The 25,736-nt window shown below is 35.9% G+C and overlaps 1 protein-coding gene across 6 annotated transcripts in view; it reads left to right on the forward strand.

Annotated features, from left to right (window-relative positions):
• The window catches only part of SPR (G protein-coupled sex peptide receptor), a 2,424,528-nt gene that overhangs the window by 461,221 nt on the left and 1,937,571 nt on the right, over window positions 1–25,736 (forward strand). For all 6 annotated transcript variants that reach the window (XM_081726000.1, XM_081725998.1, XM_081726002.1 and 3 more), the window contains one exon: window positions 19,260–19,307. The gene's annotated coding sequence lies outside the window, so the exon portion shown is untranslated. The remainder of the gene's footprint in view (window positions 1–19,259; window positions 19,308–25,736) is intronic.

Genomic DNA, 25,736 nt, shown 5'->3' on the forward strand with positions numbered 1-25,736 from the left:
GTGGAGCAAATATATTTTCGGAGGACAGCCATTTTTTCACTGACAATAATAGTTTTATATTGTTGGACGAACATTACAATGGGAGGTAGTTTAAGATAGACGATACCATCATATGGCGCTCCCACCTTTGTCCCCTCTAGTGACGCCATTGCGTCTGTGGAAAAGTGTGTAACGAAGTCCTTAAATTGGAGTGGTTAGTGGTCAAATCAAAAGAAAATAAATAAATTTTCTAAATATGAACAAACTTTTAATTAAGCACTCTTTTAATCTACACTGTATAGCAAGCCGAAAGATTGGGCGAAACAAATCATATTGCACCAAATGGGCTTTGTGGTGGACAAAAACCATGCGCGTGGGTTTTCTCGCGATACTATCCGCTCATTTAACTTTTTCATTCCACAACTTCATTCACTATCATCAAAACTATAATCCTTAGCCTCGGAGCGTACCGTAATTTATAGGACATTATACTAATTAAAAGAAAAAAATGACTATCAGGTACAACTTACTGGACAAATCCCCGAAGGTCTGAATGCTGGAAGTAACTCAGCATATTACCGGTGCCATTGCAGTTATTCTTTATTTTTACCAAAACCCGCTACTTCTTACATATAAGTAGTAGTTAGTGAGTGAAAGAACGGCTCTTATGAGGGTATATTTTCCAAACGTTTCCAGTTTCACACTGAAATATGTATACAATATGAGGTCTCAAGTATACGTACAACACGAGGTAATAAGGTAGGATTCGCTAGGGAGATTAACATATCTTGGGTAGGGGTAAAGGAGGTAAAATCGCTTCTCCTATGGTTATCTGCCATCATAGCGGCCATCTTAAATCCCCATCTTTGACAGAGGCTCAAAATTTTTAATACGAAAGAGGAATGTGAGATCGTTTTGAGAGTACCTGTTCAGCACAAACATGTATCCGACATTATTTCCATTATATCTATAATCATTTAGTAGTCATTACCTTCATAACATTTGCTAATGCGGTTCACCTTTGGCGCATGGGGTCCCGGGTTCAAACTCTGTTCAAGTTCTTGCCAAGTGAACTTTGTGGTGGGCAAACACCATGTGCGTGGGTTTCCTCGAGGTTCTCCCGTTTCCTCCCAGTTTCTTCTTTCCACCATTTCATTCATTTCTGATAATCACCGTCTCTTTTGGCCTAACCGATATAATCGTGAGACGTAAAACTCAAAAATTTCATTTCATTTTCATTTTTTTTCGGTAATGCGATATATGCGAAACGTTAAAAAGAAAGTGCGTATATATTTTAGAAAACCTCAAACCTTTCGTTTTAGAGCCAAAAATCACGTTCATACTACCACGAATTTTTTCATAATTCGGCATTACTTGTGATAAATGCGAATGAAAACGAAAAGGTGGAATTCTTGCTAGTTATCGCTAATAATAACAAAAAAAAAACGCATTTCCAATGTTATTTAATTAAAAATCAATGCATTTTACCGAAAACGTGCACGATGCCAAATTAAGTTCTACATAAATTCCGTAAGCTTGCATGGCGTGATGTCACTTTCTCAGATTTGACATTATTTGAGGAAGTTGACATTGTATCATTGTTAAACAGTTTAAAAGTTAACCCCAGATCTCCTGCTGTCAGCTCGTTACGTTCAATATGGTTGCCAATCTCGACTGTAGATGCCAAGAGATTCTTTTCCAAGTATAATATGATTATTACTGACAGGAGAACAAACTTAAAAGAAGAATTGGTAATGTCTTGCTGCTCGTTATCCTTTAACTAAGGATGAGGTTAGAAGAACTGTTTATTATTTTTTTTTGCATTAATCTCCATATTGCAGTGAATACATTAATTAGAATGTGCACCTAATCAAGGTATATTTTAATTTTGTACCAGATACGCTTTACGACTAAAAATATACTGTAAAAAGTATAAACTTTAAAAAAAACGTGTGCCACATTTTAAAAAATAAATGCGACATAAATGTGAAAATTGTGATTATTAATGCTACAAAATATGAAAATTGTTGCCATAAAGTTTCGTCTCTACATATATTTATTAACTTACAATTGTCTTTCCAAACTTACAAGATATCTTTGCCTCATGTTGTGTACTGTAAATTCATTCAAAAATTATGGTCGCTTAGAGCAGTATTCAATATGAATCAATTGAGTTAATTTCTCGCATGAATTAATTTAGTCTGATATGGAACCATTCTAGGTGAGAGACTGAGAGAAGTCTGAGCTCCTTCGTGGCTAAGAGATTAGCGTACGCGCCTTTGACGTGGGAGACCCGGGTTCGATTCCCGGTAGAAGCTCATGTGGTTCGGATTCCACGTTAATCAGTAGGTACACGTCTTATATAACCTCGCTGCTGAAAGGTACGTTTAACTCAAAATCAACTCAACTAAGAGAAATCTTAAGTGTAAGAAATGGGGTGAGGCAAAAAAAATCATTACGAGTTTTCCTTTGCTTAAATAGCCCTGATTGTTTCTATGTTCTACAGTAATTCCAAATCTCCTTCGTAGTTTATTGTTATTCTAAATGTAGATTTTGTAGTTCTCTTTTATGAACACACATTTCTAACTTCGAGAAACATTTACTTACTCTTTTTCAATTATATATTTCTTTCTCGTAGAACATATTTCTTATCGGATCTTTTTTGTCTAACTTATTTACTCGGAAACAAACAAAACATATTTTCTTTCTTTTTAAGTTCTTGTATACTTTCTTCCACATACGAAACACTATTTACGTGTTCTCTTCACCCCCAAATTCCTATAGTTAATTCAGTACTTTCGGTCAATTGAAATTGTACACATACCTATATACGAATGACGAAATAGGTGAATGCAGGAGAAGCAAACACTATTCAATCTATTATAAACAGCGCCCATAAAATCCCGAACCTTTTTGTTTTAAATAATCGACTTCCTAATACATGCTTTCGTAGTACAACACTGGGAAGAGCTATATACAGGGTGTTTCAAAACACCGACACCGCTTAGGAGGTGACTCCTGACACCAAGATAAGTCGAAAGGTATAGACCAACCTGGGTGCACAAATGCTTCCTATCGGAATTATAGACTGCCGAAAACATGAAAAAATGAACTTTCCATGTCCATAGCTCCAATACTATGGGACCTACCGTAGTTGGGTCAAGACTTTTTTTAGAAACTAGTATGTGCCGTATTCAAATATTCATGTTTCAGAAATTTTCGGTACTTCTGCAACAATTTTTATAGAGGTAGTTGATGAGTACTACAAATTATGTGCCCGCAGCCAAACTACCTCTATAAAAATTGTTGCGTGAGTACCTTAGGATTCTTAAACATTTATTTTCGGAAAGCGCACATATTAGTTCCTAAGTAAAGTCTTGACCTAACTGCGGTAGGTCCCATAGTTTTAGAGTTATTGACCTTAAAAGTTCATTTTTTTCATGCTTTTGGGAGCCTATAACTCAGAAAGGAAGCATTTGTGCACCCAGATTTGTCTATACTTTTCGTATTATCTTGGTGTCAGGAATCACCTCCCAAACGTTGTTTGTGTTGTTTTGAAACATCCTGTATAAGCTTGCTGTTGGTGCCATTTCAACCTGGTTTGCAGGTGATATATGGATAAGCCTGCGGTAGATTCAGGTAATGTAAAGTCATCGTACGAAACACACGAATCGAAATAGAAAACATTCAAACATTATGTTACAAATTGGATAAACCAAAATGTACCAGATAATGCCGATAGTGTATGAAGATGCAGCATTACCAAGAATCCAGGTGTACTAGTAGTAAAACCGTTTCAAATATGGATTCAGAGTTTTGACAACCATCCATGGACAAACGCCTTTCAATGTCTGGTGTGAGTTGGTAAATGTGAAACCACTCACCAACTGTGAGATAAGCAAAGAAAGTTGTATATGATTTTAACCAAGGTCCTGGAAATGAGGTAACCGTGTGCTTGTAAGTGTCTGGTATAGTCACAGAAGAGCAAAATGACATTAACAAAGAGTGATGTAAAGATTTGGTGGCTTCTGTGGTACAGGAGCGAGGTTACAGTATGTACCAGAAACAGAATCTATACAACAATAGCTTGCTAAGCATTCAGTAATACTGGAAACCACCCATTATGTCTCCAGACTTATCGGATACTGATAATCTCTTTTCCTTATTATCAAGCCAAGATGGCCAAGCAAGAGCAGATTTTTGCAAGCTACGGAGATATGAAATCAAATGTTACGCGTGTTTCACGAATATCTGCTGTCAATGACTTATCAACAATATTTCGAAGACTTGTACAAACGCTGGGCAAAGTGTATTGCCTCCTTTGGTGATTATTTTCAAGGAGATACTCGTTTAAAAGTAAATACTTGTTTTCTTACGAAAGTTTTAAAAAATCGGTTTCTTTATGGTTGCACCTCGTATTCCCTATTAAGTTAATTATAGAATTCCGATTGAGCAAAAACTCTTAACAGGAAGCAAGAAATAATTTTTGATACGGATTCGTCTACATCCTTTATTCACTCATTGAAGCCAGAAATTAATCCAGATTTCTGACTTCAAAATTCGATCTCCATAGAGAAAAAACAGTAAGTAACAACAAGAAATGCCTCTGTATGAATTTACCTTCCCAAGAATAGATTTTCTCACTTCCTTTCCTCTCTATTGAAACCGAAAGTTTAAAGCGTTGATTCCAGTAGTAAGGAGTCATTCGCAGTTCAAGGTTTGTTTAAAGGGACAAGCTTTGCCGATATAGTGTCACTACAGTCTTCGTATCGTCATAAAGATTTTCTACCTTCCACAAAAATTTACAATTTCTCTTACAAATTTCAACCTACAGACTTCAAATTTTTAGAGAATTAACTGCATAATCTATCGAAGGCAGGGGGCTACGGTGACTCAGTGGTAGAGCGCTCACCTCTGGTTCATGGGGTCCCGAGTTAAAACCCTGCTCCCGCCAAGTGAACTTTGTGGTAGACAAACACCGTGTGCGTGGGTTTCCTCGTTGTTCTCCCGTTTCATCCCACTTTCTTCATTCCACCATTTCACTCATTTCTCATTATTCCCGTCTCCTTTAGTTTTATTTCTATCAAAGGCAAGAACCTGTGCCGATTTTTTATTTAGAATTTTCTTCACTGTTGAAATTCCTTGATTGTCTAAATGGATATCCAAACTTTTAGCAATGAAACTGTTTCAAAAATAAAGAAACTTCTAAATAAATTGCCACAGATTGTTGCCTTCGATATGTTATAAAGGCCCTTCTCTAAAAATTTGAAGTCTCTAGGTTGAAATATGTAAGAGAAATAGTGTATTTTCGTGAAAAGGAAAAATTCATGAGATACGAAGACTGTAGTGACATCTATCGGCAAAATTTGTCCGTTTACAGTAACCTTAATGATGTAACCTTAATTCACCAGTGTATGATTTTCAAGTAGTAGTTGATAGAGCAGTTACATTTTCCTTAATAAACGAATTGACTCCGAGTAGATATGGGAAACCATAGATTCAATCAGTTTTCTAATCAATGAAGTTATGCGTTACTCCTAATAATCATTTTCAAGAATAACTTTATAAAGAACGTACCTTTTCCCCATTTAGTTAACTGTAACACGTGTAAACAACAACCAATCGATTCTTTCTTTGGTATAAGAGTTTTGTAAGCTCTGAGGTAGGCAATGAAATTATTCCATCTTCTTTCCCATTACAGTTGAAAATGTCCTTTAGTTAACGTTTGGACTGACTTCGCCATTGCTGCCAGTCAGTTAGCTTCCAACAGGATGTAGACAGGGCAGCAGTTTTGATGCTGTTGTGTACAGTGAAGCGTATTATCGAATATTGTGAGCAAAATGCTAGAACGAAATGGCAAGAGAAAAGCAAGCAGAAACGGATGAAGAAACAAATTGCCGAGCGCGGTTCAATATAGGCCACCTGTTGCTACAACATTACTTCTCGAGGAAAGCGGAAACTTCCAGATGCTGATAATCTGTTGTTTCTTGAGTGCCGAGTTCTCTTGTTGCTAACAAAGCCAAAATTAAGAAAGATGGTAGCTACGTCATTAGATTTTAACACTAAAGGTTCTTTGAGCCACAAATATTACAATAATTGTATATACCGAACAATGATGATGTAACTAATGGCTTTGAATTAACTCGCTCATTCTATGGTATACAAAGTTCATCATTGAAGAAACAAAAAATGATATATTTAATCATAATGTTGAACAATTCTCACAGGTACCTTACCCAAAAAGACGTTGTTTTTTAATACTTCATTTACCCCTCTGGAATTAGTTATGAGCGATATTTTGTATCCGTCTTGACTAACTTGTATGGTGAGGAGCTCCTACGTCGCTATGTGGTTAGCGTATATGGCTCCGGCGTAGGAGATTACTACTTTAAATCTACTATAATTTCGTCTTCGGATTATACCATTGGCATCACAGTTCATTATTTAAGTCTAAACCAAGATTTATTTTATATTAATATTAATAATGACATATCCGTGATGACTTCAGCTTGGAAACAAATTGTTACTGCATTGTTGCTGATAACATGCCTATCAGATGCACATTAGTGATTGAAGGAACATAATGGTATGTCTATTACAGGTGAATACCACAAAGATTCATATACCTTTTATTACCCAAGCATACTAGAGCTGTAAAAATGAAGTATACATCACTGTCAGTCATATCGGAAAACCTACAACCTCTTTCGTGTTTTAGCAGGAATATAGAGTGAAGTGCATGGGTATATACAACTTTGTTTCTAAAGATCAAATACAATACGATCTAGTTCATCTTACTCTCTTTACATTTGGATTGTGAGTTTAACGTTCCTTGCAGCAGCGAAGCTACATGAGACGGGACCTACTCATTAACGTGGAATCCGAACCACATGAGCTCCTCCCTTCCTCTGCTTAGAGCAAATAGCTGTACGAAGTACGTAGTGTGGATCATAATTACTATCATCCTGAAACTCAGACGGCTCTTGATCCGATGCTTCTACTATCACTTCGTAACTTAAATGGGACAAACAATGTAGAAGTTTCAGACTCCTGTTCGCCATTTTGCTTGCAAGTTACCATTACGTTCCCACTGCAGTGCAATGTTGCCAAGTACCAAGCAAGCTTCCTCTGTCATTTATAAGTACATTTCTTAACTTCAACTACGCACATACTGTTCTGTGATTCGATCTCAACACATTCCTCAACTCAATCCACCTAATAACTGTGGCCCCGCGTAGCGTAGTCTCTAACACACTCGCCTTCGGTGCGAGCGGTCCCAGATTTTGATTCCTCGGTCGGAAAAGTGTAAAAAAGTTTTCTCAGGTCAGCAATCCTGAATGAGGTTTTCCTCATTTACACACGGCAAATGTCGGGGTGGTACCTAACTTATAGGTCCCAGGTCGCTTCTTTCCCTTTCCTTGGATAATGTGCTCGCCGAGAGACATCGTCCGTCGTACGTGACGAGCTAACATGGCCTTAGATGCCGAAAGCCCAGAAATCTAAATCCTAATCCATCTAACCACTCATTTTTGATGGAGGTGGTACTTGCTATTATTCCTTCCGCGAGCTGCTCAATAAATCATGATTGGAAACTATAGTGTACAGCCAAAGGTCAGGGAGGAAATAATTACAGTAATTGCTGTTACAATAATTACAATCACAAATTGCTGTTACTTAAAACAATTATTTATCTTCTTTCCATGTATCAATAAATGCAACACTATCTAAAAGAATTGTATATTACTCATCACTAAAAGAATAGCATTCCCTAAACAAGAGTTGAGATACTAAAGTCAGACTCACTTAGTAGGTTTTATAGCAGGTTTTTTTGGGGGGGGATAACGTATTAGGTGAATTTAAGGAAATGTATAATGAATTTATGGAACACCATTGATTATGGTATTATATAGTATTTTGTACTTTGAGATTTTATATATATATATATATATATATATATATATATATATATAGCTGGAAATAAGCGTAAGTGAGAAATGCTTAAATGTAGTTACCGCCTAAGTTTGGATAGTATATTGTGTTGAGTGATTCATGTGTTTTGATGTATAAAACGATAATAGTATTTTGAACCAGTGAAATGACAAACTTGTAATAAGAGCAATTAGTTGTTTAATGAGAGTAAGTTATAAGTAAATTAATTCACATCTGTTCTTGTAATTGTATTAACGTGGACGAATAAAGATAAGTCATGAGAAATATATTATTATGGTAGTTTGATTACATTGATAATCAGTTATTAATGGCTATTATATAAGCACAGTTTGATGTATTTAGACTTTGAAATACCGAGGAGGTTCCAATTAGTACTGAAATAATAATATAATCTTAATAGTAACATGATAGATTGCATATTCTTGCTTATCTACTAGGTAATAGTGGTGTATTCGAGTAAGGTTAAACCTGTATTAACATATTCTGACAACCATTAGTAAAAAAAAAGTTACGGTAACTACATCTCTAAGTATAAAGGGACATGAGGGTTATATGTTTGATTTCATCTGGAATATTATTCTATAAACATGTGCAAGTGACGAATGGATTCAAAATACATTAATATTTGTGATCAGGAACGCAGGAACTCTAAAAATTCTTGTTTTACGAAAAATAGTCCTGGGTTTTTTAAACGTACAAGTTTTACTGAAGAAACAACAGTATATTTCCCATTTCTTATAGCACTAAGACGTTTAATTACTTCCTTCAGAAGGAAAAATACATTAAAAAATACTAAAAGAAAAGAAAATCAGTCGTTAGATAGGAAAGAAATATGGACCGCGGTGGTTCAGTGGTAGAGCGTTCACGTCTAGTGCATGGAGTTCTTTATTGGATCCCAGATCACGCCAAGTGGTGAACAAGCATCGTGTGCGTGGGTTTTTCCCGTCCCGTTTCCTCCCACTTTCTGGATTCCATCATTTCATTAATTTCTCATCATCACAGTCTCCTTTGCCCTAACTGGCATAATCGTGGGACGTAAAACTTGATTTCATTTATTTTTTTTTTCAAGAAAGGAATACAACATAGTGATGGATCAGCAGGTTTTCTAGATTCAACGAATGGTTAGTACAGCTATTCAAGTATTGTTCAAGGACGAAAATGTTTTAGTGAAAGCGACTAATAGTGTTAGTAATAAGGTTCTGAAAATATGATAGTTCCACGATATTATCATTTATAATTTATGTATAACTAAAACTTCAGTTAGTATAATGTGCTTAGAAGCTAAAGACATATCGGATGCAAGAGTGGATTCGCAACAAGCATAAAATCATTTATTAGGCCGTTAAAACTCGGGGGATAGTAAGTTTAAAAACGCTACACCTCAATTTTTTATTTTGAACATATTGGCATGATATAGATATAAAGACAGAAGAAATTATGTGAATAACAAAACTTTTACAAGGACACTAAACTAATAACTACCCAAACTAACGTTCATGACTAAGTTTGTGAATCAAACTAATATCAGTGCTAATGGAATATCTGAAACTAACAAGCAACCCTAGGTATCGATCGGAGCCTATGAAATTTTGTATATAGAGTGCCTCAGGAAACTTACACAGCCAAAATTGTAGCTTCAGTGTCCAAGACGTTGGGACACTAGCGCTAGAGAAAGATCAGAAGTGGAAAATCAGTACATTAAGGTCATGGTGAAAAACAATGCACGTTTTTCTTTAAAACTGGTCATTGTAACGACACAAAATTAGCATACATGGATAAGAGATGACAGATATGATCTGTTAAAAGTGAAAAGTTCTTGAGTTGATTTTGAATTTAACGTCCTGTTCAGCAGTGAGGATATATGAGACGTGGACCTACTGATTAACGTGGAATCCGGACCACTTAAGCTCCCGTAAGTGATAAAAGGAATATCCGCCATCTTGAAAGAGGTCATGTTGAAGATGTTGCGATTGGTGTAAATGAGGTCAAGCGAGGCATAAATTTGAATGTAAATAGACGCAAAAACCTGGTGGTGAAGTCTGTTGTGGGATTATATTATTCTTATGCTTCTAGTAGAATGGTTTAGGTACAAGATAAACAAAGTGTCTCATGACACTCGAACAGATGGAGGGTATGGAGCGCTATGAGTGAGATCAGTGTATCTAGAAAAACCGAACGAAATATAATTGTAGCACTACTTGATTTGTGTCAGAGACAACATGTAATTGGTGTGGATAGGCTGAAAGTGTGTGTTCGATCTCCATAATAATGCCATTGTTGACATACACTTGCTGTATTTCCATTTATTCAAACACAAATCAGAAACAGAATTGCTCTACAAGAAAAGACATCAAGAGAATGTTCTTTACAAAATATGTTTGCTTATGACAAATTATACTACAAAGGTACACATCTCATATTCATATATGCTTATTTCATGTCATTATAATGACCAGTTTTAAAGAAAAACGTGCATTTTCTCACTATGTCCTTTATGTACTGACGTTCCACTTTGGATCTTTCTCGAGCCCTAGTGTCCCAACGTCTTGGACACTGCAGCTACAATTTTGGATGTGCGAGTTTCCCGAGGCACTCTATATACAAAACTTCATAGGCTCTGATCGATACCTAGGGTTGCTTGTAAGAGTAAAGTGCCACGCTAACGGAGATCATAATGTAAGCGAAATTTAATAAACAAAGATGGCTTTCTATATGTTTATTGGTTTATGATACTTTTTTTTGTTTGTTTGTCAGTTGAATTTAGGAAACATGTAGAACACACACGACAAACTTTGTAACTTTCAAGCACCGATGAGGTGGTTAGGAAACTAAAACATCACCATTGATATGTTGGATTCCGTAACTTACGTTTGCTGGTAGCCATTGCAGTGTCAATTCGGAAATCAACCAATACATTCAGCCCCACATTGAACATAAAGACTTCAAAATAGTGAATCTTATAACAGCCTAGTAAAATTAACTTGAACTTACGTAAAAATTCACCTTGTTCGGATTTATTTTATTTTATTTTATTTTATTTTATTTTATTTATTTATTTATTTATTTATTTATTTATTTATTTATTTATTTATTTGAAGCCTTTGATGTTCTTAGCATGTATTGAAATGTAGTCTTCATTTGAGCAGTTTCTTTGAGGATGCGAAAAGGGGATTTCTTTTGCAATAATCTCGAAAATTATAATTTTTCTCGAGTAAAATAGTTATGAAAGAATTGTAGTTTATAGGAATTCTGCACCGAAAAAAGGTCCTTTGACTTTTTTCATATAATCAATAGTTTCAAAAATATATATTCTGAATTATATCAACTGAATTATTATAAAGTGAAGCTTTTAGCTAGAGACTGCAAAATATCTTTAAAAATGGACGAGGAAATTAACTTCTGATAAACTTAACCCGGTTTTTAATAGTGTATTTATGACTTACAGGGTTTCATTTTATTGAAGAATCAATTCAAGCCACTATTTTTTTACAAATTTTATTCTGGCAGTATTAGAAATGCCACTGTTATGAGTCTGTGTCACTATTAGACAAAACAATAGATGAAATTTACTATTAAACAACGTATTTTTTCACGTAATAACAATTCGCTCTAGTCGAATAAAATAAATTGTTACTGACAACCAGGGACACATACCTAGAATCATTTAATCGATTTCCTAAGAAATTATTTATCATGATTTATCTTCAACCATATCCTTTTGTTAAGGATGGTGAGATTTATCGATTCATAATGTCTTACTTTTCGAACTTTATTTCTGATATACACTAGAAAATAATTTATTTCTTTTTCTTGAAAAAGTAAAAAAAGTTACACTACTTTTATCATTATCTTAAGTATTGTTCATTACTGGTAGGTCATCATCATCATAGGCACTCTGCCATTATTGACAGATCCCTTGCTGCAAGTGACAAGCTTTCATGCTCCACGGTCTTCCGTTAACCTCTTTGCCTTCACGTATGAGTTTTCTGTTTTGATATCGTCCATTAATTGTAGTTCCTTTTGCCCCCACTCCTCTCTCTTTCTTGACACCATACCCTCTCGCACGTCCCTCATGATACAGTTCCTTCTTAGCCAATGTCCCAACCGGTTCCCAGGCCCGTATCCAGGGGGTCCGGTCCCCCCTAAATTTAGGCTGTCCCCCTAAAATTTTCACGGTAGGCTGGCAAATGAAATATAATATGGTGATGAACTATAATATGGTTGCATAGGGTCCCTCTAACTTCAGCCGGGCCCTCTTTACATTTTTGGGCTGGCTAAAGACATGCCGGTTCCTCCTCCTCCTCTAATAATACGTTCTTTCCTCCCACCATTTCCAACATCCTTTAATTCCTTTTCCCGCTCGACCCAGCTTATTCTCTTCATTCTTCTCCACACACACATTTAAAAAGCTTCCAATAGTTTTCAATCATTTTGGCATAATGTCCAGTGTTTCAAGTTTTTGACTATTTTTGGTGTTGATTTAATCGTCATAATTGTAAGGAGCACTGCACAAACTCAAAATAATGTGCAAAAATAAACATTTAAACCCAATATACCTATTGATAATGTATAAGCTTTAAAGTCGTTTATACATTTGGTTAAAATATTTGTTGGAAGATATTGTTCATATGTAAACAGTTAAAATAGTATCAAATAAATAATATGGTACTTTAAAACTTTTTAATTAAAATTTTGTCCTAACTTAAGGTTTCTTGCCATCTCTGTCCCTTTTTCTGTTCTTCATATTTCTTTTTGGAACAGAATTTACTTCAAGACGTTCTTGTTTTAATGAAGTTGATAAAGTTTTTTAACATTAAATTATTGTGATGTCAAGAGATTTTTTAAAAAGAGCAAATTGCTTCAAGCGTACAGGAAAATAAAGCAAAAAAGTATTATTTGCTTCCAGCCATTTCTATGAAGTCAGTCAGTAAACAAGCAATAGTTTTACTTTTGAGAACAACAAACGAATATCATGTTAGTTTTTTAAAGAGAAATTTTAGCAGTAGAAAAATTTTAATGGAAACGTAGATATTTACTTGAATTAAAAGGTGCATTAAAACAAACTATTGCGAGTCTATCACAGAAGCAACCAGAAACAATCTGCAAAATAAGATATTGAAGAATAACATATTTCCTCAACAAACTCTTCGCACACTATTTATTTAAATGATGAACCAACACCATGTACATTGGAAATTATAAAGGTAACCAAAAAAATTATGTTGCTTATCATGGAGGTCTCCATTCACTTGGCCTTCACACCGTGAATTGAGTGCGAATGGAGATAAGGCGAAGGTCTGTTAGTGTGGGTATATCCAACATACTACCTGGTTGTGTCAGTTCAGTTACACCGTGAACTTGCGTACGGACAGAGTGAACATGGAACCTCCACAGAGCATCATAAGGGAGTGTATGTTGTACAAGTTCAAATTGCGGTCAAACGCCGCTGCTGCGGGGCGGAAGATGCACCAGGCTTTTGGTGAGGGTGTCGTGATTACAAGAACATTGCAGGGGTGGTTTAGCAAGTTAAAGGACGGTGACGAAACACTCGAAGCCGCACAACGTGCCGCAAGATTACCACATGTCCAAAATGAAGATCTTCAGACAGTGATTGAGTCGAAGAGTGACCAGACATGTGATGAACTGGTACTACAATTCAGTATAAGTGGAGAAACCATTCGGCAGCTCCTTCATCAATTTGGAAAGCACTACAAATTGGGTCCCCCATGATTTGACTCCGGGCCAAAAGGTAACACGAGCTGACACCTGTGTTTCTTTCCTGTCTCGTCTGAGGAAAGAGCCATTTCTGGGCAGGATGTTGACATGTGGGTCCTGTACGAAGCTCCACGGTGTCGTCATCATTGGTTAGCTTCTCATGAACTGGTTTCAAAACAGCCAAAACCAGCACTGCACCAGAGGAAGGTTCTCCTGTGCGTTGAGTGGACTGCTCGCGGCACCGTGCATCGGGAATTGCTAGCGGCTGGTCAGAGCATCAATGCAACTGCGTATTGTCAGCAGTTGAGCTGTTTTCAAGAAAAAACTCAAAATTCTGGAGTCAACACTTCTGAATCGCAAAGGGATCCTCGTGTTAGAGGGCAACGCTAATGCCCACGTGGCAAGGATGATCTGGGGCACCATTCTACACCTTGGATGATAAACATTATTGCATGCGCTATATTCCGCGGACACCATACTGTCCGATTATCAACTTTTCCGTTCCTTGGACAATCATTTTAGAGGACGCTAGTTCAAATCCCTAATAGATTTGCAAAATATACTTGATATCTTCTTCGTTTCGTGGCCCACCAAGTTCTACTGCGATGGAATCCGTGAACTTCCAGAACGTTGGCAGAAGATCTCGATGCTGATTGAAACTATTTTTGATCTTCGAGGTACGTTTTAGGTGACATATCGATGCTCGAAGGTGGGTGAAAAAGCGCTTTTCACCCAGAACTTTCTTCCCCATGCTGTAAACGCCGCCAATACCTACTGGCCCACTTGCCGGTAAATGTCGATCGTCGATATAGCGACGCGTCGAAGGACTGCCGCTAGTGTGACACTGGCGGCAGGGTTTCGTCGAGTCGAAAGAGATATCTCGAGTAGGGTATTGAAGTTACCACCGTGTAGCAGCGAAGACTTCATTTTGGTTCACGCTTCTTCGATTCTTCGCGGAGAATCGTGAAGGGACCAACACGAACTATCGCCAGCCATGTGCATGCGGTTATTATTATATATTATTTTTCCTGACAAATGTTCCTAAAGTGAGCTACGGGGTCAAGAGTAACCCCTGCCTCTACATCATGAAGTGAAAAATCTTGTGATGAGTGCGTATAATTGTATGAATGTAGATAACCGTAGCCGATCATTTGCAAGTGAATATGGGAGAACCATGAAATAAAATAAAGAAACGCACGTCATTTTTTATAAAATTACATGGCAAAGGGATTTTATCTAATCACAAACTGTTATCGTCTAATATACACGGTTATAGAAGCATTCTGATTAGCTAAATTAAATAATCCTCAACGAGTTATGCCTCTACAAGCGACCTTTTCTTCATCGCCTCCGTGGCTAAGTCGGAAAAGCACGCGCCTAGTAATCCGAAGATTGATGGTTCGCGCCCACCCCGGAGCACATTTTTTTTAACTTTTTAAGTGTTTTTTTAGACTCTCCTTAATGTAACAAATTACACATATAGGCGATTTAACATATTTTGGGGAAGTACTTTTCTTGTTCATTGGCGTTTCGTCGTGTGTCTGCCGCTGGTGGTATAATTTTCAAAACGGAAGTGGGACCACCGCGGATCGTCGCTGCGGGGCCGCCAATTTTTTGCGAGAGATCTCTAGTTACCCATCGGTGGTCCACCGAAGCTTTCGGCATGGGGTTGATTACCCTTATAAAACATTGAAAAATCGCAAGGGTACTGTCAACCGACTTTATGAATGCTGTATACTCAAACGATGTATAAACGCGAATAAGCTATTGAACGTTGAAATGAAATGAAATGTTTGAGTTTTACGTCCCACGATTATGCCGGCCAGGCTAAACGAGACGGTGATGGACAACTATTGACGACAAACTTCTTCGGTGTTCTACTAACATGACGAATAGGGTGCAGATGACATACTTGGTAAAAACCTCACCAAATGTCCATCAACCAATTTTCTATTGCTAATAAATCTCCTCGAACACTACTTTCACAAATAATGCATAAAACACGGGTAAGACACTATCTAAAACTCCGAAATGAAACACTAAAAATTAAACTTACTTTAATCAGTGACGACTTGTATACTATGCATAAAACAATGGATTAAAACTAGTGTTTTTAAAGTTTGAAAATTTATTATTTAAATATTTTAATAATGGATTCTTTTAATATTCATCATTACATTATTCAAACAAAGTCCATTATTCGAATATTTTGTCGAGTAACGAAGAATAATTCAAACATTTCTTCGATTAACGGGTAGTTATTCGAATATTTTGTTCGAGTAACGAGTGGATATTCGATCATTTGTTCAAGTAACGAGTAGTTATTGGAACATTTGTTCCAGTAACTAGTAGATATTCTAACAATTTCTTGAATCTTGAAAACTAATACTTGGATATTCGAATAACAGATGGAAAAGAATTCGAATAACAAATATGCGAAGAATTTTAACAACAGTAATGGAAACTACGTAATAAAAGTTGAACAATCAAAGATTTTTTTGTCGACTATCTTTCTGAACGTTCTATACGCAAATGATACAAGAATTCGTGGCTAAATTTCAGAATAAAACGCTGAATAATCAATCTCATTGTTGTTAAGAGACACCACCAATACAGTCTATTCAAATGATCCGTGAAACAATGGGTAAAATCACGAAACAAAACAATGATGAAAACAATTTAAGACATGGGTAAATCTATGGAACAATACAACAATAAACTTTTTGCTATCGACGAACACACTGAATGATGCATGTTCGAATCACACCTAATTCTTAGATAAATTACTGAGTAAAACAGCAGAATAAAAACATTTAAAAAGAAAAAGTGGGAGAAAAACAGAACTATCTTGATAACAGAAAGCAATTATGTTGTTGCTGATGTCTTTTTTCATAGTTAATTGTATTTACTGCTATAGTACTAGCCCCGAGTCTTGAAGCTTGACCTAGATCTACCGATTTCACCACCCAATAGAACGCGAGGGTGTGTTCCAGTCGTCTACCCCCACCCATCAAATTCTGTCAGTGTCTTCTCTCGCATTACACGGAAAACATCTCCCGAGAGTACAGTGTTGTCGGATTGGCGTCAAGTTCTGTTTTGTTAATTGTTTTTTGTTGCGTTATATTTTTGTTGTTACTATTTGTGCTATTGTTACCATTTTAGAATAGTTGTTACAGTAGTTATTGTTGTGCAGTGTTATTATTGGTAATATTTAAATGCTTATTTTATGTACTCGTTTACTATGTCTTCAAAGTTTGGCAACATTGTTGGTGAATTTCAGCTGTTTGACGTTTCTCCAAGTGTGCGCTCGGGAAGCGGCTCCACGAATTGTACCGAAGTTTTCCAATGTATCGGAGCTCAAGCAAAATATTTCTATGATTGGTTTAGAGCCCAAGCTTCACGACTCGGCGCGAGTACTATAACGTACTGGTATTTACTTGCTTATAAAAGTATTAGACCTGACAGACTCGCTGATCAACGGCCAGGGAAACAAGCTAGAAACCACAATTTTGAATGGTAGATAGGATTCAGGCGCAACTCATTCATTTCTTTATTTTAGAGTTACAAAAGCCGTGCTTTCTAGCTAACCTAGGAATAGAGGCGAATGACAGCATTGAAGAGAATGTTCTTGGTTAAATATTTCATTAATTCATTTACTTTCAAAGTTTAAGCTCCATCAACATCAGCACTGATAATGGATACAATTTTAAATGTCAAAAATAATTGATATTAGAGTCGAATCGATACTGCCTAATTTTTATATTAATCTTGGAGGATTAAGTCTAACCATATAATGCTGTTATAAATAACTGACTCTATTTTCTACGTACGTAAAAATACATTTATTGTTTAAAATTCATATTTCTTAAGTATCTCAATACATTATGTAATGATGCTGATACTAACTCCTTAGAAAACAAATGCACAAACCTAGAAGAATGCAACAGTAGTGATATTGGTGAAGAGCAATCGAAGGGTGGATTTTGGTCACCAGAATGTTACTTCTAACTCACTGCAAACATTCCAAGGCCTAAAGAGCTTCTCAAATTAATCGTGGGTCATGGGAAAGAAGAGGCGTGTTCTCCATCTGTAAGTCATCACTCAAATAATGTTTCCCATTGCTGCTTCCGTTGTCAGCTCTGAATGATCATTCAGCAAATAAAACTATTTTTGGATTTACGCACGTGCATTGGTTAAGACAGACTGATCTGGCTCTGCTTAGTGCAGAGAACGAGGAAGTGAACAAAGGATTTTGAGCAGATTATTCACAAGTTTAAAATTGTTAAACTACGGAACATTGTTATTTATGTATGAAAATTAACCCTACAATGCATATTGTATCATATTTGATACAAAATAACTCATGGCTAGTATTAATGTTCAGGTCGTGAGCTGTATCAGAAATACATATTGTATCATATTTAATATTTCTCCTGAGCACATAGTTCACTATATATCCGGTAGATGTCAGGAAAATGTTGCTTCGGTACAGAGAGAAAGAAGTCGTGCGCGTGCTTAGCGAAAGTGAGAATAGAAGAGCTTATGGGTCGTCTACTCTGAACGACAAAGAATAGTTTCGAAGTTGCAAAAATTCCAAGTTCATGAAGTAAGTTTCCTAATTGTTTTTTTACGAATGCTATAATTTGATTTTGTACGAGAGAAGAACATGAACTATTGATGCATAATGTATCATAAGTGATACAAAGTATTTTCACATTTTAGGACGTTTTTCTATTCGGATATTAATTAGAAGTGTGTTATCATATGCCTGTATATTATTTCACTTAAATACAAAAAAAATCATGCACTGTAGGGTTAAGTATGATACGGTAGCCGTATTGAAAGGTGAGATGATTTCTTCGATCATTTAAGCTTGTTAAATCTTGTAAAATGTTTGAGGTAAACTGAACATAATATTTTGAATAATGATATTTCTTCTTTTTCTTCGTTTCCTCCGAAGTCAAAATCATGTTTAACCGAAAGATCAGAAGGAAACAGATAAATCTGAAGGAAATAATGTAGTGGTTGGAAAAGGGTAGGAAGATATGACTTGAAGTTTCGCTCTTGCTCTAGGGTCTCTTAACGCTAGGTACACCACTGATTAATACAATGTACTGGCTTCTATAAACACTCTTACTTTTCATAACCATCATACGTGGCAAAAGGTCAATATTTACCCACTTTGTGTCATGAGAGAACACAAGTGCAAAGAGTACTACTAATAAGAATCCACAAAAAATGAAATCTTTGAGTTTTACGTCCCACGATTATGCCGGTTAGGCTAAAGGAGACGGTGATAATGAGGAATGAATGAAATGGTGGAATGAAGAAAGTGGAAGGAAATGGGGAGAATTCCAAGAAAACCTACGAACAATGTGTTTCTCACCCACAAAGCTCACTTTGAGCGAACTGTTATCGATCCACAGACCCCATGCACTAGAGGTGAACGATCTACCGCTGCGGTTTGTTAAGTATCCACAATTGAAATGTAGTTATTTTCTGCCTCATTTGATTTTGTATGCTTTTAAATGTAATCTGTAACGAAAAAAATACTTGTTAATATAGTTAAAGTAATTACCATGCTTTATGTAATACTATTTTCATTTTCTTTCCAGAATTTTGATATTCGGGTTTTGTCTCGGAGCAGTGTTTTCCATTAGAAGGTAAGTTTCATTATAACCATTGCACGACCATATTAGAAATATTATAAAATAAAGTTGACTTCAATGCTTCTCTAATTGCAACTTTTGTAAGCTAAACTAAAACTTTGGTATGAAACAAACATGCAACTGAGTGTTAAGAATTCTAATTCGGAACCTTATGAATTTAAAACCAAGACTTAATGCTTTATTCTATGTGTTTGAGAAGGATATTTTTCCAGTCGTGTAAACGTTCTTTTGTTACTTTGACTCTCATTTAAATGGATAGATGTAAATGTAAATTCTCCGTATAAAGTATCTTACTACGTTCGAATGTATCTTTTACATTCATAAAACGATTTAAAGACAAAGCATTCTGTTAGCTTTGGTGGTCATAGATAGTTCTCAACCTATCTTCGTTTCTCATGACTAAAAATTAACCTTCCACTTAACAGAACCAACATACATCCAATATATATGTAAAATTTTACGTCTAATTCTCATTCATGCAAGGAATGACATGTGAACAATTATAATTATTATTTGAAAGAGATAGTGTAGGTCGTTTCGGCTGTCTTGAGGGGAAATAGTCGAGTGGGGAACGGTCTATACTGAGAAAGTCCATCTTCCATGTTGGTCTGTGCTCTGTCAAGAGCTGATTCTAAGCTCCAGTCATATTGGAGACAACATTTAGGCTAGCCGAATATTGACGAGAACAGGACAACCAGTCCAAGGTGCAGCACATTCAACAAACTGTGAATAATGAAACAAAGTCTAGTACTGCATACTCACCTGAGCGTATACTTGGCAAAGACATCTTTAACGTTGTAATTAAGACAAATGATCAAAGCACTCAGATCTATCTCTCCCTCCTTGCATCCTCTACACCCTCTCCTCCCTCCCCCTGCCTTGGCTTTGTTCTTTTGTCCTCTGGTCGATGTGAGGCTTAGCTAATAATAGATTTAGCCCTTCGTAATCTCAGTGGAGGTAATACAAAGGCTCATACTAGGTAACAATGTTTGAGCATTGTTACGTAGTATTGTATCCCTGCTCGAAACAAAAATAATGAATTATAATTTCTTGCATCAATAGAAATTAGTCGTTCCCGTAGTAATCAAATGTAACATAGGTTTGTATTTCATAATATATGGTAAAACATTTTATATCATTTCTCTCATTCTTCTGTTTGATTGATTGGTTGGTCGATTCATTTCAGTTAACAAGAGACTATATTATTCAGAACTTTTAAAGACAGATACTACCAATTTGTCAGGTCGTATTCATTACAAATGCATCTACTGCAAATCAAATCCATGACCACGCGTATAGTAGACATGCGCGTTAGCCATTCATCCAAAAAGGGGCACTACTTCTATTTGGAAAATATTTACCAATTTATCGATATAAGAAATTGTGCTAGAAACATTATGAACCGCCTTATTCATGCTTTCTGTGCTCACATCTTCAAAATAAATTTACATTTTCTGTGCGTAAAAGCGTTTTTTGTGTTTATTCTCAAAACTGAAGTATTCCAATTTGTATTTCCTCTACAGATCTTAGTTTCTAAGCGATAAAAATAGAAATCTCATAGAAGATTTAGTATAAGAACGCGAATTTCATGTTAGGTGTCAGTTTGAATTAATTAGCAACGTAACAAAAGTTAGTAGTCTATATAATTACAACTAATAACTATGACTTAACCATATTTGTAACTGTGTAACGTACAAATCATACATGGAAAGGTCTTCATTTTCACTAATCTTTGAGGCTCTTGTTACTACTAACGTCTCCTGCTATGATACCTTCGCTTAGCCACAAAGGAGCTTCACCGGACGGTTAGCGTAAGCCCTTATGGCGTGGGAGACCCGGGTTGGATTCCCAGCGGGAACTCATGTGGTTCGAATTCCAGATTAATCAGTAGGTTCACGTCTCATATAGCCTCGCTGCTGAAGGGGACGTTAAACTCAAAACCAGCTCAACTCAACCTTCACCCAGTAACCTTCAATATTATCGCCTCACTCTTTTGTACAGTAAGTTTGTTTTAAAATGAATATATAGATACGTACATATACATATTTCAGAAACTTTTAAAATTATAAAACAGGTCATAGTAAACGTAAGATACGTTCTTCGCGAAGATTTTTTTTAAAATCACAAATTCTTTTATTACAATGTAACAGCAAGTAAAGGATATTTGAAAAGAAAGTATATTTATTCGTTTGAACGTGACTATATCATATGTTTAGAAATTTGGTGATGAAACTCCGTGAAGTAATCCTTAATATCAATTGAAATAAAAAAAAATCTAATATACGGTACATACATTTAGAAATACTTCATGTTAGAGTTACAAATTGTTGAAGTATGAAGTATCGCATTTCAAAATGGTTAGTTTGATAAATGGGACCTACCGAAGGTGTTCAAGGTATTACACAGGAACTAATATATTATATATTTAAATTTCCATGTTTCAGAATCATCCGGTTCCGGCGAAACGAATGCTCAGCCAAATTACATAAGACCGATGTTTATTACATTTTTTTAAGTTCATTTGATATAATCAAATCATCTCCCGGAGTTTAATGATAGACTTTCTTAACATACTGTATATATATATATGTTGCGGTAGTGCAGTAGCACATTTAGCAAACGTATGAGAACTGGGTATTCAGGGTTCAATGCCTGGCAGAGGCGGGTGATACATTTCAGTGTGACTCTGAGGCTCAAGGGCTTTTCAATGAGTTTTGGGGGCAACCTAGGGAAGTAAAGAAAGCCGGGATCTGGTGCAGACTATATCATATCCATAAGTGATGAAGCCAAGGAAGTGGAGCCTTTACATCTATTATACACACAGCATTTGGGTCTTCATAACATGTGTTCAATCATTTTATGTCTTTCCAAAATAGTGTTGAATGTAGTCCTTCGTTTTACCTTCTCTATATTATACGTGTTAGGTAATTTTGATACACATAAACGGCATCAAATAACTAGAAATACAGGCTTACTTTTATTATAGGTGACTGAATCGAAGCGGTTGATGTCAAATATAAAAGTAACAGGGAAGAAAACAGAACAGGAGACCACTTTTCGATACATGGGTAGTAATATTAGTGATATGTAGTGTGATCGTGAAATAAAAGCAAGGATAGCAATGGCGAAAGAAGCATTTAGGAGGAAGAAAATTCTATTTTGTGTGACCTTGAATAAAGAGTTGAGAAAAACTCAAAAAATACTTCGTGTGGGGTATTGTAGCTACTGTATGGCCAGAAACATGTAAAATACGTAAAAATGATTTTAAAAAAGCAACTAGAAGATTTATAAATGTAGATGTTGAGAAGAATGGAGCGAATTAGCTGGGCCGAACGGAAAATGAATGAGGTGTTAGAAATGGTACGGGAGAAAAAACAATTTTAGATATCATTAAGAGTAAGAGAAACTTGTAAGGACGTTGGCTGAGAAGGAACTGTATCATGAGGCATATTGTTAGAGGGTATGGTCTCAGTAGAGAGAGGGAGGGGATGAAGGAGATTACAATTAATGGACAAAAGAATCGTACGTGAAGTCGAAGAGATTAGTTGAAGACCATGAAGCATGGAAGCTTCTCAGTTGCGGCAAAAGATCCACCAATAATGGCGGAATACCAACGATGATGATGAGGATGACAATTGTAAAGATAGCTTATGCAGTATCCTGGGTCACGGCTCCTTTAGTATACCACGACTCCTCGATGATGTCTCAAGTTAGGAGAACCTAAAACATAAACACATACATTCTTACCTACATCTAAACATATGGATATTACGCAGAATTGAGGAAAATCAACTGGAAACTTTCGAAGTGTGGCTAGGCTTACGTATAAGCTAAAGAGGCTATACTTTAGGGCACCACTTTCTTGCGAGCCCCCAAAAAATTTAAAGGAAAAACTTGATGTACATTTTCAAAACATAAGATTAAAATCTACTTAGAGGAATAATGTTCTATGCTACGCAGACTGTTACAATCTACTGATGGGGACCGTCGTGCTAGCCATCTACTTAAATACCACTAATTTGGTCATTTTTGTATATAAAATGCCTACGTTCTGCATATCCTAGTTGCATGGCATGTAACATGCAGCTGCAGACTGCAGTGCAAACACTTTGTCATTATCAAAGTAAAGCTTTACACATTAAAAACAGCTATCTCATTATCAAAGTAAAGCTTTACACATTAAAAACAGCTTTCTCATTATCAAAGTAAAGCTTTATTAGCTTAAGGTCTAATTAAACCTAAATCCGGCTCTCCAAATACATAAAAGTACATTTTAACTTCATGAACAATTCTTTATGTGAAATCTTCAACAACGACACTTCTAAGGCTGTCATATCAGTAAAATTTTCTAAATATTTCATGGCGCTTTTGTAAACCAGTGAAGGTACCAGAGTTTGAGAAACAGTTGGTGCACAATTTGAGAAACCTTAATTTAGTGTAAGCTTCTATGCTTCTTTAGTTTAATGTCCAACGATTATGTATCGAAGCTAAAGGACATGGTGACGATGAGATGCATATTGGAATGACAAAAATAGGAAAATACAAGAGAACCTGTAGAAAACTCATGCATACAGTGTTCGTCCAATACGAAACCGACTTGCGGGAGCTGGGAGCGATCCAGGAATCCCATGCACCAGAGGTGAATGCTTTACCACTGAACTATTGCTGCCGCCTCCTGTTCAGTTCATTAGCATCATAATTAGTTACCACGTTATTAAAGGTATCAACATTTATTAAACTCATGGATCAAATAAAAAAATATAAGCGATATATAAAATTAGATAAAATGAAATAAAGTCAGTATTGTTTGTAGGATATAGAAAAATGTTGGTGTTCTACACAGTTACAGAATGTACGAAGTGTCTCCTCATTTTTGTTGGGAATGCCACAGTGCCATCTTCTATATCGGATTCTTCGATCGAAGGCGCCGATGAAGGCATTTTCACAGCGAGATTTCTCTGCTAACGAAAATCCACGGAAGCAATCTGAAGCGGGTTTTCCTCCTCAGCAGGTAGTAAATTAGTTGACAAATCGTTCACTGAGAGAAATTGGGTTCATATCTCATCATTACCTTCATAAGATTCTGGAACATATTACACATCCGCTCATACAAGATTTTGAGGTGCTCTGAGAAGAAATTGACGCACTTCATCTTCTCGGTTATCGTTTCAAGCAGCAAACACATGTAGACACGCTTTTATATCCACCGAAAATCTGCTTTTGCTTTAAATTTTTTGTATTAGTAGTGAACTAATATTCAGATATTAACTGTGCTTTTACACAGTTTTTCATCTTTTTTTGCTTTAAATTTAATTTTGTGCTTTAAGTAAACTTCAGTTTTCTTCCTCTTGTTGTCAAATGTTTATTGACAAATATGAAATTGCAACCTCAATATTACTTTGTGTTTTGCTTGGTGTTTCAATATTAAACATCCAATCCTAATTTACTATCCTATCCTATCCATTTATATATATGAAACTACACATCCTATCCTATCCATATATATAAAACTACATGAAGTGACATAACAGTTATTTCCGGTTGACGTGAAAAGTTAAAATTTTGCATGATTGTAGCTTTTTGGCACTAACCCACAGGAAAATTACCAAAAGTGAATATTTTTAAGTTTTAGGCTGGTCTAAAGGGGAGATGATGAAATTCGTGTTATTTAAATGGGCCTTTTTAACCTATAATCTCATATTTTAGGTGCTTGGAATTGGAATAAAAACTTTAAATTCGGTAGGCTTGTGCGTTTTCGTCAGAATTCCCTAAATAAATTTCCAGAAACAACAATTTCCAAATTTAAAGTGATATTTTGGAGAACTGTAAAATCTTTTCCATGTTATTTGTATGGGACATCACCTACGCCCCAGAATGTTTAGGCACTTCCGGCAGGATTAGAATGATGAATTTTGCCTTCCGGGACAGCCTCATAAGAATACTGCCAAAAGTGAATATTTTTAGTTTTTAAGGGGTCTAAAATGGGGATGAATAATTTCCCATGTTATCTAAATTAGTGTTTCCTTGGGATACAAAATCTTGTCTTTTAGATAGTTGAAATAACAAAAGAAACTTGAAATCCGTAGAATTGTGGGATTAAGAGGTGCGAGGCGAGCGTCTTCAAATGCGGGAGACTGGAGGCAGAGCCTCCAGCTAACCAAAGGATCTAGTCGTATAAAGACCAAATAATAAATGGATTAAATTACATATATTAAAAATAAATATTCCGGATTTACCTTACACCTCAATAGACAAAAGAAGACGGATGATTGATGAAACTAAACAGTTATGAAAGAATTGGTAGAATGCGAATGTGAAAGTAAAAAAGAGAACCATGATGAAACTCACGAAATCGAAGTTGTCCAGTACAAACTCATATGACCAACAACTCAACCATAAATCCCTGAATACTAGAATTTTTTC

The sequence above is a fragment of the Thermobia domestica genome, chromosome 9 (assembly GCF_964235325.1).
Source record: "Thermobia domestica chromosome 9, izTheDome1.hap1.1, whole genome shotgun sequence".
NCBI classification, from domain to species: domain Eukaryota; kingdom Metazoa; phylum Arthropoda; class Insecta; order Zygentoma; family Lepismatidae; genus Thermobia; species Thermobia domestica.